At 35.8% G+C, this 15,488-nt stretch overlaps 1 long non-coding RNA gene across 1 annotated transcript in view; it reads left to right on the top strand.

Annotated features, from left to right (window-relative positions):
• The first annotated feature begins 2,050 nt into the window (after positions 1-2,050).
• The window catches only part of LOC139078545 (uncharacterized), a 125,851-nt gene continuing 112,413 nt past the window's right edge, over positions 2,051-15,488 (top strand). Inside the window, exon 1 of the long non-coding RNA XR_011531555.1 lies at positions 2,051-2,480. This is a non-coding gene — a long non-coding RNA (uncharacterized lncRNA). The remainder of the gene's footprint in view (positions 2,481-15,488) is intronic.

Here is a 15,488-nt window from a genome sequence, read left to right on the forward strand (position 1 = left end):
CCTTAGTCATCAGCCACACTAGTGTTGGCATATTGGATACATAAACAGAGTGGTCACACTAGGAGAGATGCAGACTACTCAAGGGACCAACAACATGGGCTCCCACGTACTGAGGATCATTTTATATACTTCTGATACTAAATGTTAAATCTACCAGCAAAAGAGACTAAAGCTTAGTCCCCGATATGACACTATACCTCAAGGAGATCAACTGGCCACTTGGTGGAATATAATACATTGTAGTCCTTTGATCTTGGAAAGGCCAAACATTTGTTCTAACAGGAAGAGACAAATACTAAAGGTATGGGTTTTCCCAACTGCCTGGCCTTAGCCAGCATCATGGTCTGAGGGTTTATGGGTTGATTTATTTATTGGCATAAAACCCCATGCAATATTGTATCAGACCAGGGGAACCTATTTATAGAAAGGAGGTATGACAGTGAGCCAAGTTACATAGGATGTACTAGTTATACCAAATATCATACCACACATTTTTTGCCAGATTGATAGAGCATTGGTGTGGTCTCCTGAATATGCAGTTGAAGTATCAAGTTGACAATGGCATTATACAAGGATTAGTCACCATGCGCAACATATACACTGCATCAAAATCTTTATATGCTGCTGTATGCCCAACAGGAAGAATACCTGGGTCCTTACAATTCTGTCTCCATAGTGCTAGGGGCCCAGGTTTATACATGTGGCATACTTTCATCAGACAACTCAGCAAAAGTCATGTTGAATACTCTGATGAGCCATTATATACCAGAGCTCCCTGCAGGGTTATCCCACAACATAGTTGCAAGCTAGAGATGTTGATCTGTAATAAATATTTTTCATGCCAAACTCCATCTCAATCTCTGCTGTTGGAAAACTCAAATGGCAACAGGCACTTGCTATATCATGTATGAGAAGTATATCAATGCTTTCTTTAGAGACATTTTATGGACATATCATAATTGGTATCTCCATTAACTTTTACAATAACCCCCTATTTGGAGTTTTCCTGGCCTGATAAGCAGCAGGGCAAGTGGCAGTTTAGTGCATTTAAAAAGAACAGTGACACAAATAAGTCACATTTCTGAAGATGATACATAATTAGCTACTACTCAGTTGTCATTTGACTATCCCTGAAAAGTCGGAATCTTATTTATGCTATTCATGTATTATTTACTACTTAATACATTAACAGCATATGAGAAGGACGGAAAATGGTGGGACATAATTTCACCAAAATTGTTCTATGAGAGGATGAGGAAGCGGAGGAGGAAACCTAACATGGAAATCCAAATATACTTGGATGAAAAATCGAACGTCCATACTCTATGTGCATCATCTATTACTGATGTTCACTACCTTGGGCACTTCTATGGATGAAGACTCAGGCAGAACCTTTAAGTTTCTGGAGAAAAGTGACATTTCCTACATCCAAATTTAGCCTAACATTAATCATTCACTAACCTTAGCATTTGTCATCTACTCTTTATCAAAAATTCAAACAACGCAAACCTAGTACCTAAACATAAGGATGTTTCTTTTTTAAAACTAGTATTTCAACAATAAACTCTATAATATACATGATAAAATCTAGTTTAGAAATAGGGGGTTATAACCACTAAATGTGGACTAAAGTTTAGCATTAGATTTTCACAAGGTGTCTTTCTGTGAAGATATAGACTCATCTGTAAAACGTGCACTAAGCAGTAAACAGCAAAATACCAATGAGGCAGCAGTCTCTTTAACCCCAGCTGTTGCATCGGAGGCATTACCTTAATAGCAGGAATATAACAAAAACAACAACTGCTAAAATTACCATGTGAAGGTGGTCCCTTGCGCCGTTTGAATATAATCTATTTTCAATTAATTATTTATAATTATGTTCTTAAAAGGTTGGAGAAATGAGGCTTAGGGACTTTAAGTAATTTACCCAGTTTCACAAAGCTACACAGAAGAAGAGCTGGAAGAAACTCCTGTGCCTGTGCCCCTGCTTGATCGGGTTAATATACAACACATCTATGCACGGATGAGCTCTCCCAAAGTGGCGGAGAACAAAGAAGAAGACAAAACTCATTGGAGGAACAATAACGGCGGAATGCCTAGATTTACGTCTACGTCACGTCACATCGCGTCTACGTCTACCTCATGTATACGTCACGTCACGTCTAAGTCTACGTATTGGTCTGCGTCACGTCCGCCGCTCCCTCCACGTCTGTGTCTACACCTAGGTAGGTTCACAGACGTGCACGTCATTTTATTGATTCTCAGGGAGTCATTTTATTTTATTCGAGGCAATCTGTAGAAAGTATTTTCAGAGAAAAGTTATTGTTAAAGAGAATAGTGCCTTCTGACTATATAGCATATACTTGGATTTCCTAATGTAACTAGAAAGAGAAAGAGCTAGGAAATATCATACCAAGTTTGAAATTCAGAATGCTGAAGGAGACTGAAGTTGGATCGACTGGCAAGTCAGAGAGTTGTCGGTAAGTGTAAGAGAATAACTGGCGCTGTGAGCAACAGAAACGCAGACGGCACCGCAGAGGTCAAACAGACCAGTTAACGAGAGGAGGGAATCTGGATGTCTGCTCTCTGGCACCTTACCAATGTACTCGTGTAGGAACGCTGCTTGTAAGCACCACAGCCACACATACCCATGTCCTGAAAACTTTCATAATCTGCTCTGTGTGTGAATTACCCTAGTAATCTGAGATTTATAAAGGATGATGTGGATTTCCCTTTTTCCTTTCTAGTCCTTGTGTTTATTTATGAAATCTTGGATTGTAAGAATCCATTTTGTATTGTGTTAAGTAACTGAAAAACCTAGAAGAAACCAAAATTTACGATGGCCAGCTCCTTAGGACTTATATTGAACATACAAGATAAACATAAATTAATCTTCCAACAAAATAGTGTCTAACTATGCTTTTGTTGTGGTTGGTTTGAAAGTGACTAAGCTAATGATAATAGATAATATTTCATTAGTTACAAAATACTTTTTATTTTTAAGATCTTAAAAATAATTTTATAGAGTTATTTGGTATTACCTTATATTTAAAGAGGAAGAAATATATTCAGAAGGGTTAAATGATTTTCTCAGAAGACACATAATTAATGGCAGGCTCTATGGCTCCAGTTCTCATGTAGTCTGTTGCAGCATACTGCGTTTGTCTCTTGAAGAAAAAATAGTTAGCAGAAAGTATACTCTTTTCATCGTGGCACAATAATCCAGAAAGAACAAATGCTTATCATAGTATAAGACTCCTTTTGGAGTGAAGGGGAGCTATTTTAAAGAACAAAAAATAGCTTCACTTCAGAGTAGTGGAACTATGGAGACAGCTGGTGTAAGTGAGGAGCCACATGGTAAATGTATTCGGCCCTGAAATAGCCTCTGATACCGCTCAACCTACTTGTAATGTGTCTTGCGGCGCAGGCTGCTCTTCGGAAACCACTGAGGGTGCAGTCCTGCTGCCCTTGTATTTCTTTTATGCTCACATAACTCCCATTAACATTGCTCAAAGTTCAGGGTACCAGGAAGTAAGGGCAATTTTTCTCTGCTTCCTCAATTCTCAATAGCTTTGCAGTCATAGACATTTAGCGGCACTTTCTCCATAAGAAAGGGGTATTTTGCACAGAAATAAGAAAGCTGCAGGGAAGCCCTGCATACTGCAGGGAATCGCTGCGTGCCGAGCCACGTGACACATGGATCTGGTAGGGCACCAGCTGCTTGGAACCACCTCAGGGCTGGGGGCTGTGTGAGGAGAACTCCCATTGGCTGCGTGTGCACCTGATTGGCTGTATGACAGCAATGCCTTCCAGCCCAGCAGTTTCTGTTCCAGTATTCACCAGATGCAATTAGCAGAGTCAGAAGGAAGCAACTTAAAATCTGCCAAAATAGGTCAGCAACCTCATTGTTTGCCCATTAGTAATCACAGGATATATCTTCAGAGCAACAAAAGTCCTATGAAAATTATACAAAAGCATCCCTTCTCTCCCCAGTTTTGCCATAGTTCCTTGCTTTGTACATGTTATTATATAAAATGGGTCTCATAAAAAAGAGGAGTCGTTTCCAACTGAGGTCTGTTTCTACAGGCAACTCACAAAAGTCACAAGTTGCCTTGGCAAACTAGTAATTGGAGAAGCCCAGGATATTAGTAGAAACTACAGCGTGTAGGTTAAGATATGTGCGTGCTTTTCCTATTTCCTCAACTTGCACTTTACCCTAATATTTTTCCTGTGAATAATGATCTATAGGTTGATTTTATTAGATAAACTAAATCATATATTAAGTACACTGCGTCGATATTTAAAAGGATGCAAACAAAGCATCACCCCTTGAAGAATGTAAACAAAACTTCCCTAAAGCAAAATGTTGCCCCTTTATTTTTCTGATGAATGTGCTGCCTCTCAGATTTAAACCGATACCTGAATTCAACGTATTTCTTTTGTTCCTCAGTTGTCAAATGTCAAAGCTTACTGGCTAAAATGTAAGTTGTATTTTGAAGCAGAAGCAGTTGTAGCTCTTTTCAAACCTTTTTGACACACAAATTAAGAGATGAGCAAGAGGCTAGAGGAAAGGAGACAAATGGAGAGAGTACAGGTGTGCTTTTTATCATGTCTCCAGAAAAATTGCAATTTTTCTTCACTGATCCTTCTTTTTTTTTTTTTTTAAAGCAGTGCAACATATGTTATGGCTAATCATATGTAAGCCACTGGGAGAATGAATGTTGTCACAATAATTAATGGTTTAACTCACTCTGAGTATTTTCAGTATTAATAACAAAAATGGGACTTTTGTGTTAGTGTGAACAGGAACATATGTTTATTGCCTTTTGTTTCTCAGAAGTGAAAACACCGCGAGCCTGCTCATTCCTCCTAGGTTTCGGTCAGTGTCTTGATTAGGAGCAGGCCAGATGAATACAGTCAACACCCTGTGTTCCGGTATGGATTGGTGCAACGTGCTGCTGTTCCATTAGCCTTCAAACCTTACCATTTTTGCCTCTGTTCTCAAGATGGTTCATGGTAGTCTGAGGGACTTCAGATATAATGAGTAGTGCTCTTGATCAAGCAGGCAAGCAAGCAGCCAAGCATACAAGCAAACAAAACTTGAATAACCTTCAAAGCAACCTTTGCCTATACTTCTAGGTTTGTATCAAGAGCCCTCTTCAAAAGAATTCAACCTCAAATCATAATATTCTTTCCTGCTAGTGAAGGGATTTCTTATTATTCAAATCTGCTCTCTGTTCACAAGCTTTATAAAATGGACATCTAACAGTATAATAAATGTTTTTCCTCTCCACATATATGTAGGCTATGGTTTACCCATTGTGGTCTTTTTCTGTCCATATTGATTATTTAGGATTTTTTTGGTTGCTATTCTTTGTTAAAATAAGGCACTTATGTTTTAGGTTAGCCTCATGGATATATGTATATTTTTGTGACCACATTAATTGTCAGGATTGGAAAAAGCACAAGCAAAAACTACAGTCATGCGTTGCTTGATGACGGGGATACATTCTGAGAAGTGCTTTGTCAAGTGGTTTCATCGTGTGAACATCACAGAGTGTACTTACACAAACCTAGATGGTATAGCCTACTACACACCTAAGCTGTATGGTGTTAATCTTATGGGAATACTGTCGTATATGCGGTTCATAATTGACTAAAGTGTCATTATGTGGCGCTTGGCTGTACTCAATTCTAGCAGTCATTTTTAGTCCTTTGTAAAATACAAATAAGTTTACGAAAATAATAAGTGTTTTCAGTCAAGGATATCTGCCTATTTATTCTGGTTTCAAGGCAGACCATTATGGAGTTTTAATTGATAATATGATACTTTGAAATGTATACCAGCATCAAATTTTGACCTAAACACTTTCAATTAAAAGGATATATATTTTCATCATCTTTACCCCAACACTGGCATCATATTGACTCTAAGGCCACTTAGCCTATGAATAATATTGAAGAATTTGTTTCTCAAACTGAAATCTGCTTTAGATAGTTCTATATTTGTAAACAAAGCCAGCTTTATTTTTTCCAACCCCTTTTAGCAGACACTAAGACATTCTAAAGTCATATATGAGAAAAGTAATTTCCTATCTATTAACCTTTTACCTAAACACATAGTGAAAATATTTCTTCAAGTAAAATTACCATGTGGAAATTGATTTAGTTATAATACTATTATTATTAATCATTATTGTATCTATCACTAATCATCATCAACATCATCAGGAAACAAAAGGAACAGAGAGAACATGATGATAGGTAAATAGCCTTTTGCATGTGTCTGGACATCAATATTGATTTATGACAATATGTAGTTTAAGTACATAAACACTGTATGGCTCCTGTGCCCCAGGCTTTTGTTTTGTGTACATTTGTTACCTTACTCAAACCATCCCTTAGTTATTTATTATTATCCCTATTTAGAGATTGGGTAATAAGGACTCGCATGCAAAATGACTTGCTCAAGGCCACACATCTACCTGTATTGGCTGGAATTGTTATCCTTATCTGAGACCTTACTAACTTTGCAATCTTTTATACTCTTGTCATCATACTGTTTTTTGTTTGTTTGTTTTTTAATTTTTTTCTTTTCTGCTTTTTCTCCCCAAGTCCCCCCAGTGCATAGGTGTATATTTTAGTTGTGCGTCCTTCTAGTTGTGGCATGTGGGATGCTGCCTCAGCGTGGCCTCACGAGAGGTGCCGTGTCTGCACCCAGGATCCCAACTGGCAAAACCCCAGGCTGCCATAGCAGAGCGCGAACTTAACCACTCAACCACAGAGCCAGCCCCCAGCCTACTGTTTTTAAACTGCTTTTAAATTATATTTTAAAGAAAGAAGCAACATTTTAAAACACTCAGAACATTTCAACTGTAACTCAGGGTATAAGTCTGTCAGTTCTGTACATATATATGATCAGCCGTAACACATGCTGCAGTGCATAAGCATTATATCACCATTTTTATATCATTTTGGCAGCAGTACGTGCACATTATCTACAGTCAATGAAATGGCAGAGGGTAAGAGAAAGATTTTGAGTGAGAGAAAACAACAGACAAAAGAGAGTTTGAGGGCAGGCCCGGTGTCGTGGTTAAGTTAGCACGTTCCGCTTTGGTGGCCCAGGATTTGCCAGTTTGGATCCCGGGTGTGGAACTACGTACCGCTTGTCAAGCCATGTTGTGGCAGGCATCCCATATATAAAGTAGAGGAAAGATGGGCATGTTAGCTCAGGGCCAGTCTTCCTCAGCAAAAAGAGGAGGATTGGTAGCAGATGTGAGCTCAGGGCTAATCTTCCTCCAAAGAAAAAAACAAAAACCAGAGTGTTTGAGCTACCAGACATCATTCAACTAACAAGATAAAGTCATTCTCACCTAAAAAGAAAAAGATACTTTCTAAAAAGGCCTCCAAATGTAGGAGTAGGCCCAGAACAAAGCAATGTGCAATAAATTTTACTGTTATTAATTAGGAAGGGAATATCAAAAGAAAAATGATGAAAGCAGCAAAAAAAAAAAAAAAAAAACCCAATACCCCAAGAAGAAAGTATTGGTAAATTGAAGAGTGAGTGATCGGGCTATCACTGCAATTAGTTTAAAAACCTTAAAGAGTGAACTGATCTGTTTAGAATAATCACACATGAACTAGGACCTATGTTCGCTGCTGTTATACATTGAATGGATGGAATCTAATTGAATCCCAGGAAAAGAGCATTAAAACCAAAAATATCCACTTTACAGCAATATGAGTCAGTAGCATCCTACATGGGTGGATAGATTGTATTAAACACAGGCATAAGAATATAATTATGCTTATGTTAAATGTTACATGCAAGCTGTGTTCTCTTCAGTGAGTCTAGTTATTCCAAATTAGTACTTTATTATCTTTATAGGTTTGATTTGAAAGTTCTCTTTCAATCATCGTTGCCAGGCATGGGTACTAAAGCTATCACAAGTGTCTTAAGAGGGAGAATATTACTTGATGTCAGTCAATTAAGAATCTCTTACAAAATGGCACCCAAAGTTGAAATATTCCTACTTATTTAAAAGAAACCTTTAAACTCTTTTATGCTTGTATTTTAGGGAAAAAAACTAGATTATTAACCTCTGCATACTTTTTTACACTTATAAAGACATATTCACTTGCATGTTTGAATTATTGCTTATCCAGCAACATGATGCCTAAGAATTTTTGCTTATTTATATACCGTGTGCTACTGGATGAATACTTAAATTTTCTTGAGATTGACACTAAGAATTGAATGTATGCTCTAGAGCAATCTTCAGTTCTTTAAAGTTATGGAAGCCAGTGATACTTTTCCCATATACTATTCTGATATTCTTTATGCTCAACATGATTAATTTCTCAAATTCTAATTTAACTCTGAGGTCAGAAGCCTTCCTTCAATGTTTATTTGTAAGTCTAGAAGCACAGAAAGAAAGAAATGCTATCCCTGGCCCCGAAGTTATATACACCCATAATAAACTCAATTCTTTTCTTTTTTTCTTTTTTTTGGTGAGGAAGATTGGCCCTGAGCTAACATCTGTTGGCAATCTTCTTCTTTTTGCTTGAGGAAGATTGTCCCTGAGTTAACAAACATCTGCCAGTCTTCCTCTATTTTGTATGTGAGATGCCACTAGAGCGTGGCTTGATGAGCGGTGTGTATGTCTGTGCCCAGGACCCAGACCAGCAAACCCTGGGCCACCAAAGCAGAATGAGTGAACTTAACGACTATAGCACTGGGCTGGCCCCCATAATGAACTCAATTCTTACTTGAAAAATTGAGTCTGTAGGTTGCATTTGTTTAAGCATGGTATTCTCTATGTATGATTTCACTTCTGTTTAAATGTAATCCATGCCTTTGAAAATACGTCTCAATTTTATGTATGATTGCTGGAATCTTAGAGAAGGCATTAGCTCAAGAAAATAGTAAGTGATATATTTACCCACAAATAACAGAACACTTGCTAATCAGTGTCTTACACCACAAGTAAAATGACCCTTTAGTTAGTGACAAATCTGGAGATAGGAGGTTCTAAGATTTCTTTAGCAGCTCGTTGATATTATGAAGTTCATGTTCTCCTTCCTTTTGCTCAGCCATTATTGTATGTGGTGGCGTTGGTTCTTTGGGCTTATTGCCTATGGATACGATGTGACTTCAAAAGCTCTAAACATTATATCACCATTCAATGAAGAAAGAATAGTGAAAAAGAACTGCTAGTGAGATATTCCATTACATATTTTTAAATCAGAAATAAATTTCACATTAGTTCCCTGATAAATTTGCTGGTTTATCCTTATACTTCGTTGATGAAACCTGAGTCACACGGTCATCTCAATCTCAAAGGAGGTTGAAAAATTATTTATTTGTCTTTTCTCACCTCTAAAGTGTAGTGGGAAGGAAGAAAAAGGTTGGAGTATTCTTTGAGTACTTCAGTTTTGAGTACTTCAGCTTTTGTAACCTCAGACATGACTCAAACATTATAAAATGCAAAATCTACAACATATGAAATTCTTTAACATGAGTTATAATTACTAATTATAATTTGAGGATCACACAGTAGTTGCTTCATTTTGCTCTAATGATTCAACGAGAGTTTCAATGGTGTGCTTGTTTTTGCCCTACCAAAAATAACGGAGTGGACTTACTTTAGACTTAGTCATGTAATGACGTATTTATCCTTTGAGGTTTATTGATATAATTTTTGAGGGTTTAGCACAGATATTTTAAGTCAAAAATAGACTAGTCAATGGAATCATGTGCTTCAAACCTTTTTGGAAAGGTTGGGGGATTGGAAGTAAGTGGAGGTAAAACTGGACAATAGATTTCAAGAGTTAACACTGTAACCACCAATGAGAAATAAGAAAGTTACTATTGTTTCTCTCATAGCTAGTGTCCTCCCAGTTACCATTCACACCAACAGAACTGGTGACTACTAGAAATAAGGACAGCAAACACTATTTTTAACCACTGCTGCTCTGTCTCTTGAACACTAGACTGCAGAATCCAGCAACACGCCTACTTCTGTAAACTAGCTCCTCACCAACAGCAGCTAGAGGATGTCCTATGCTTCAGTATCTCAAGCCTGTGTATCTTGTTGTTGACTCGCTATGCTAGCTGTAAGGAAGTCTGGGAAATTCTTTTTTTTCCCCCATCCTTACTCCTAAAGGTACTTAGAAGTGGTTAGGGTGAGGATGATATCTCAGAATAAGTAGTCAGTTTCAGGATCAAGAAAAGCACAATTTGTTAAGGAAAATCAATGAAGAAATAAAACTGGGTTTTCACTCAATACATACAGGCATTCTTCAGAGATATTGGAGGTTTGGTTCTGACTACCACAATAGAGTGAATATGGCAGCAATAAAGCAAGTCACACAAATTATTTAGTTTCACGGTGCATATAAAAGTTATGTTTACACTATACTGTAGTCTGGTAAGTGTGCACCAGCATTATGTCTAAAAAAATGTGCATAATTAAAAAATACTTTATTGCTAAAAAATGCTAATCATCATCTGAGCCTTCAGTGAGTCCTAACGGTTGTACTGGTGGAGGGTCTTGTACAGAAATGCAGTATCTGTGCAGCACAGTAAAATGAAGCACAATAAAATGAGGTTTGCCTGATATCTCCCAAAGAACCTTATAATATATGACCTGGCCAAATCAAATTGGTAGTAAATATTATTTCTTGGTCTTCTCTGGTTTCATTGTAAGGATATTAAAAAAAAAAAAATCAGTTTGCATGTTGACCATAATTTAAATGATTTAACAAATAGTGGTTAGGTATATTTTCTGTGGGACATGAAAGTATTATAAAGTTTTATTAAAATAACCAGAGTCATTTATCAAACTTACATTTTACATATAACAAAAAGCGTTTCTATTTCTAGAAAATAAATTCCATGTATTTTCAACTCAATTGTTACCTTGTACCTCTAATGGGTCCTATGAATGATGTTGAAAGATACTTCTGTTCATCTTTATGTAATTAGATGACAAATGTTTGTTGTTCTGCCTTGATGTTTCAGCATTGCTTTTGCATTATTAGAGAGACATTCAGAACTCCCTTGACAACTAATGCACAGCACCTCTTTAAAATCAGACAGCCATATAAAACTAAATATTCCCCAAGCTTTTATAAAATTTGATTAAAGGATTAGATCTGTCAGTGTGCATTGTTGTACATTTTTCCTTTGAATAAGTGAGCGTAGAGATATACAAAAGAAAACATAATTAAAATAGGAAGACAGAAATGCATTGATAGAAACGACTAATATCATTTCCCCTGAACTTAATGGTATATAATTATGAAGAATCCAGTTTTATTAGTTATGACTTTTTTCCCCATTTCTTAAGGATTTGTATGTCTTTTAAGTTCAAGAAAGTTTCTATTTATAGGAATAATAAGCATCTACCTATAATTTAAAACAGTATTTGTTCAGATTCATCTAAAATCAAGTTATATAAGTGCATTGTTAAATAATGTTTTAAAGCATTTCACGCTAGGGACAGCATGCCATTAAGAGAGAATTATTGAATGCCCTTACAAAAAACAAAATATATAGAATCTAAATTTCAGGTATTTTTATAATTTTCTTTTATATACTAAAGCTGCTTAAGTCCAGAATGCATAACCTGTATTACACAAGTCTTAGTGATTCTACTTAATTTTCTTAATATACATTTGAGAAATTTCACTCCAACTTATACAAGCAGGTTAACTGAATTTTGTAAATATCATTGAAAATCATAGTTCTGATGTAGCTTTTAAGAAAGTAACGTTTTTACTTAAAAATCAGAATGTGTAAGAAAGAAATACCAGGCAAAATTGCATGGAACAGTGTTTTTCTCTTAATATGAATATATCACCAAATTATCAATGTATTTGTTTACTTTGTTTATACGTACACACAGGGATGAAAATTCTAATTTTTTCTGTAATAACTGGAGGAAAATTTGGACAACTCCCAGACACAATGATTTTGAATATTTGTGATGACTTTAGAATATTATTAAATTCACATTTTAAAAATATATAAATACTCTAGTTCTTTAAAATGTGTACTTTACTTCTGAATAGAAAAATAAAAGTGTGAGTAAGGGAAGGGTCTTGAGTTTTCATTTTGATTCTGCTGCTATGAAAAGCTGGAGAGATCATTAATACTTTTTGAGCACTAATGTTCTAACCTATAAAATGAACTAATTTGTGGGGCTAATTGTGACAGCTTTTTCCCTGCAGATATGGGAAAAAAGATTTTGATTTTGAAAATCTAAGTCAAAAATTACTCTAATTATGCTGTTTCTGTGTGTCACATCGGAAATATCTTTGTGTAGTTAAAGAACTTATTTAAAGTCTGTGGCGGTAGTGCAGGTGATTCTTCAAATTCACAGTTGCATTTAGAATTTGTATTATGATATTATAGAAAACGCAAATAAAACACAAAACGTCGACACTACCCCCTTAGTTCCTAAATATAATGATGTTATTTGGAAAGTCTCCTAAATGTTCTTGTTTCCTGTATTAGTTTCTCACTGTACATAAGGGTTATTTAACATCACTCCTTGGAGAAAATTTAGAACATTTTTAAACAAATAATTGTTTTATTTTCAGTGTACATCAAACATCTATTCGTGTCACATAGAATTTGTAAGAACATTTTAACAATAAGCCCTCTTTTACTGACTTATGGACCCTTTAAACATTGCAGACTTTTGTAAACAACTTCATGAAGTTTGTATTATGTCCATAATCCAATGTAGACAATAGTGTTTTTAAGATTAGAGCCAAACATGCTTCTGTTACGTCTAATGTTTTATTATAGTCTCACAGAATGAAATATTTTTTATTTTATAAAAGTATGATACATATCATATGAAGTGCATGCTTCTTTTTCGTTGTTGGTATTTCCTTCAACCATCCATAAAAAGCCAACATTTATTTAATTCTCAGTTCAGAGAATTACCTTTTTTTAAAAAACTTTGAATTATTTTATTTTGTGTATTTTTCCTTCTTTTCTCCAAAGCCCCCCAGTTCATAGCTGTATATTTTTACTTGTGGGTCCTTCTAGTTGTGGCATGTGAGATGCCGCCTCAATTTGGCCTGACGAACAGTGCCATGTCGGCGCCCAGGATCCGAACCAGTGAAACCCTGGGCCGCAGAAGCTGAGTGCACAAACTTAGCCACTCAGCCACAGAGCTGGCCCGGAGTTAGTCATTATCTTAAATCTGTTTTTTAATGTGATTTTGAATGTTAGAATATAGTTTCCACAAAGCACAGGCAGGTATTTTTACTCCTCTTTTCAAGTGTGTTATTTTCACCTGTAATATTTGTTTGAAGAATTTATGCTTGGACAAATTCTGATTATTATATGAGAAGGCATTAATGATTGAACTTAGCTCCTTAATGCCAAGTGCTATATTCATGAATTAATTTTTAGACTACCTCATTTGCACAAAGGGTTCTCTGTCTCATTTAAAGCCACTTTACTACTTTTTTTTCTGATCTAGCAAATTGTTTAAAAGTTAGCCTTTAATAACTTTGCAATACAAAGCCACCAAATATTTTGTCTTCTCTCAAAACTCAAAACAATGTGAGAAACAAAATAAATCAAGTAGTACTGGATTATAACCCAGTGTATAAAATAAATGACTGTGAGTCCATCCTGATATAAATAAACTAGTGAATGAATTAAAAAACGGAGGAGGATAAACAAATCTCCCATGGAGAATTTTAAATAATTCATGTAGATGCTCTGTCCTCAAGGAAAGGGATCGTAACGCACTATTTCTTAAGTGTTGGCTGTGAATAGTGAAGGAAGAGGAGAAAGACGTGCAGATGGGAGGAGGAGAAGAAGGAGGGGAAGGAGGAGGAAGAGAAGGGAGAAGAAGGAGGAGAAGAAAAAGGGGGAGAGAGAGAGGGAGAAAGAGAGAAGCGTTAGCTGCTGCCCTTGGCTCGTATCTCGTGGCTTACACAAAAATCATTTTGAAATAGACCATAGACCTAAACTTAAAATAAAAAATCAGAATAGACAATAGAAGAAAACAGGAGTATATGTTCAAAATTTTGAGTTAGGTTAAATTTCTTAGAGAGGACACAGAATGCATGAACCATAAGATAAAACATTGATAAGTTGAAATTTATAAAAATCAAAAACCCGTGGTCCTCAAAAAACATAATCAATAAGGTATCTAGTAGAAAATATTTGTAAGTCATATATATGACTGAGAAAGAATTATATCCACAATATATTTTTAAAAATAAAAATCTAGACCTTAGTAACAAACAGGTGAATACACCAATAAAAATTGGCAAAATACTTGAACAGACACTTCCTAAAAGAAGATACAGAAAAATCCAATAAATATATTAAAAATTCTCAGCATCATTAGTCAGCAAGTAAATAAAAATAAATATAAAAAAAAATGATACTATTATGTAACCACTAAAATAGCTAAAATGAAAACAATTTAAACGCCAAATATTCTACATCACGTGGAGCAAATAGAACTTAAAACTTTGTTTCAGTGTAAAATCGTACACTCATTCAGGGCTGGCCCCGTGGCCGAGTGGTTAAGTTCGCGCGCTCCGCTGCAGGCGGCCCAGTGTTTCGTCGGTTCGAATCCTGGGCGCGGACATGGCACTGCTCGTCAGACAACGCTGAGGCAGCGTCCCACATGCCACGACTAGAGGAACCCACAACGAAGAATACACAACTATGTACCGGGGGGCTTTACGCTGAGGCAGCGTCCCACATGCCACGACTAGAGGAACCCACAACGAAGAATACACAACTATGTACCGGGGGGCTTTGGGGAGAAAAAGGAAAAAAAATAAAATCTTTAAAAAAAAAAAAATGTAACTTTAAAAAAAAAAAATCGTACACTCATTTTGAAATCTTTTTGCTCTCCATCTCAGTTTTCCATTTATGATCATTTTTCTTCTGGCTGGAAAATAGCTTATACTATCCTACAGTATTTATAATAGATAGAATTATTTTTTTATTTGTTTGAGAATGTCAGTATTTCATCGTCTTTTTTTAAGAGTATTTTTTGTCTTAAATTAGGATAAATTATCCAATCAAATTCTGGTTTGGATGTCATTTTGTATGAATACTTTGGAGATATAATTAGCTTCCATTACTGTTATTTATAAGTTAGCTGTCAGTTTAACTTTTGATCCTTTGAAGGTAATCTGCCTTATTTTTCTGGCTCCTTTTAAGATTCTTCTCTTTCTTTGCTTTTCTGTAAAAATCATTATGCGTGTCCAATTGTGAGTTTCTTTTTATTTATACTGTTTGTGGCTTTGAGAGTGTATTTAATCTATATTTTGATATCTTTTATCAGTTCAGAAAGTTCTCAGTTCATTCTTTTCAAAAAGTAACTTCTCTCTCTCTCTTTTTCTTTTGGGACTGCAATTAAAATATGTTAACTAATCTCTTTATTTACTTTATGCCTCTTCCCTCTCTTTGATATTGTTTTATATTCTCTCCCTCC

Source organism: Equus przewalskii, chromosome 22 (assembly GCF_037783145.1).
Source record: "Equus przewalskii isolate Varuska chromosome 22, EquPr2, whole genome shotgun sequence".
Classification (NCBI taxonomy): Eukaryota; Metazoa; Chordata; class Mammalia; order Perissodactyla; family Equidae; genus Equus; species Equus przewalskii.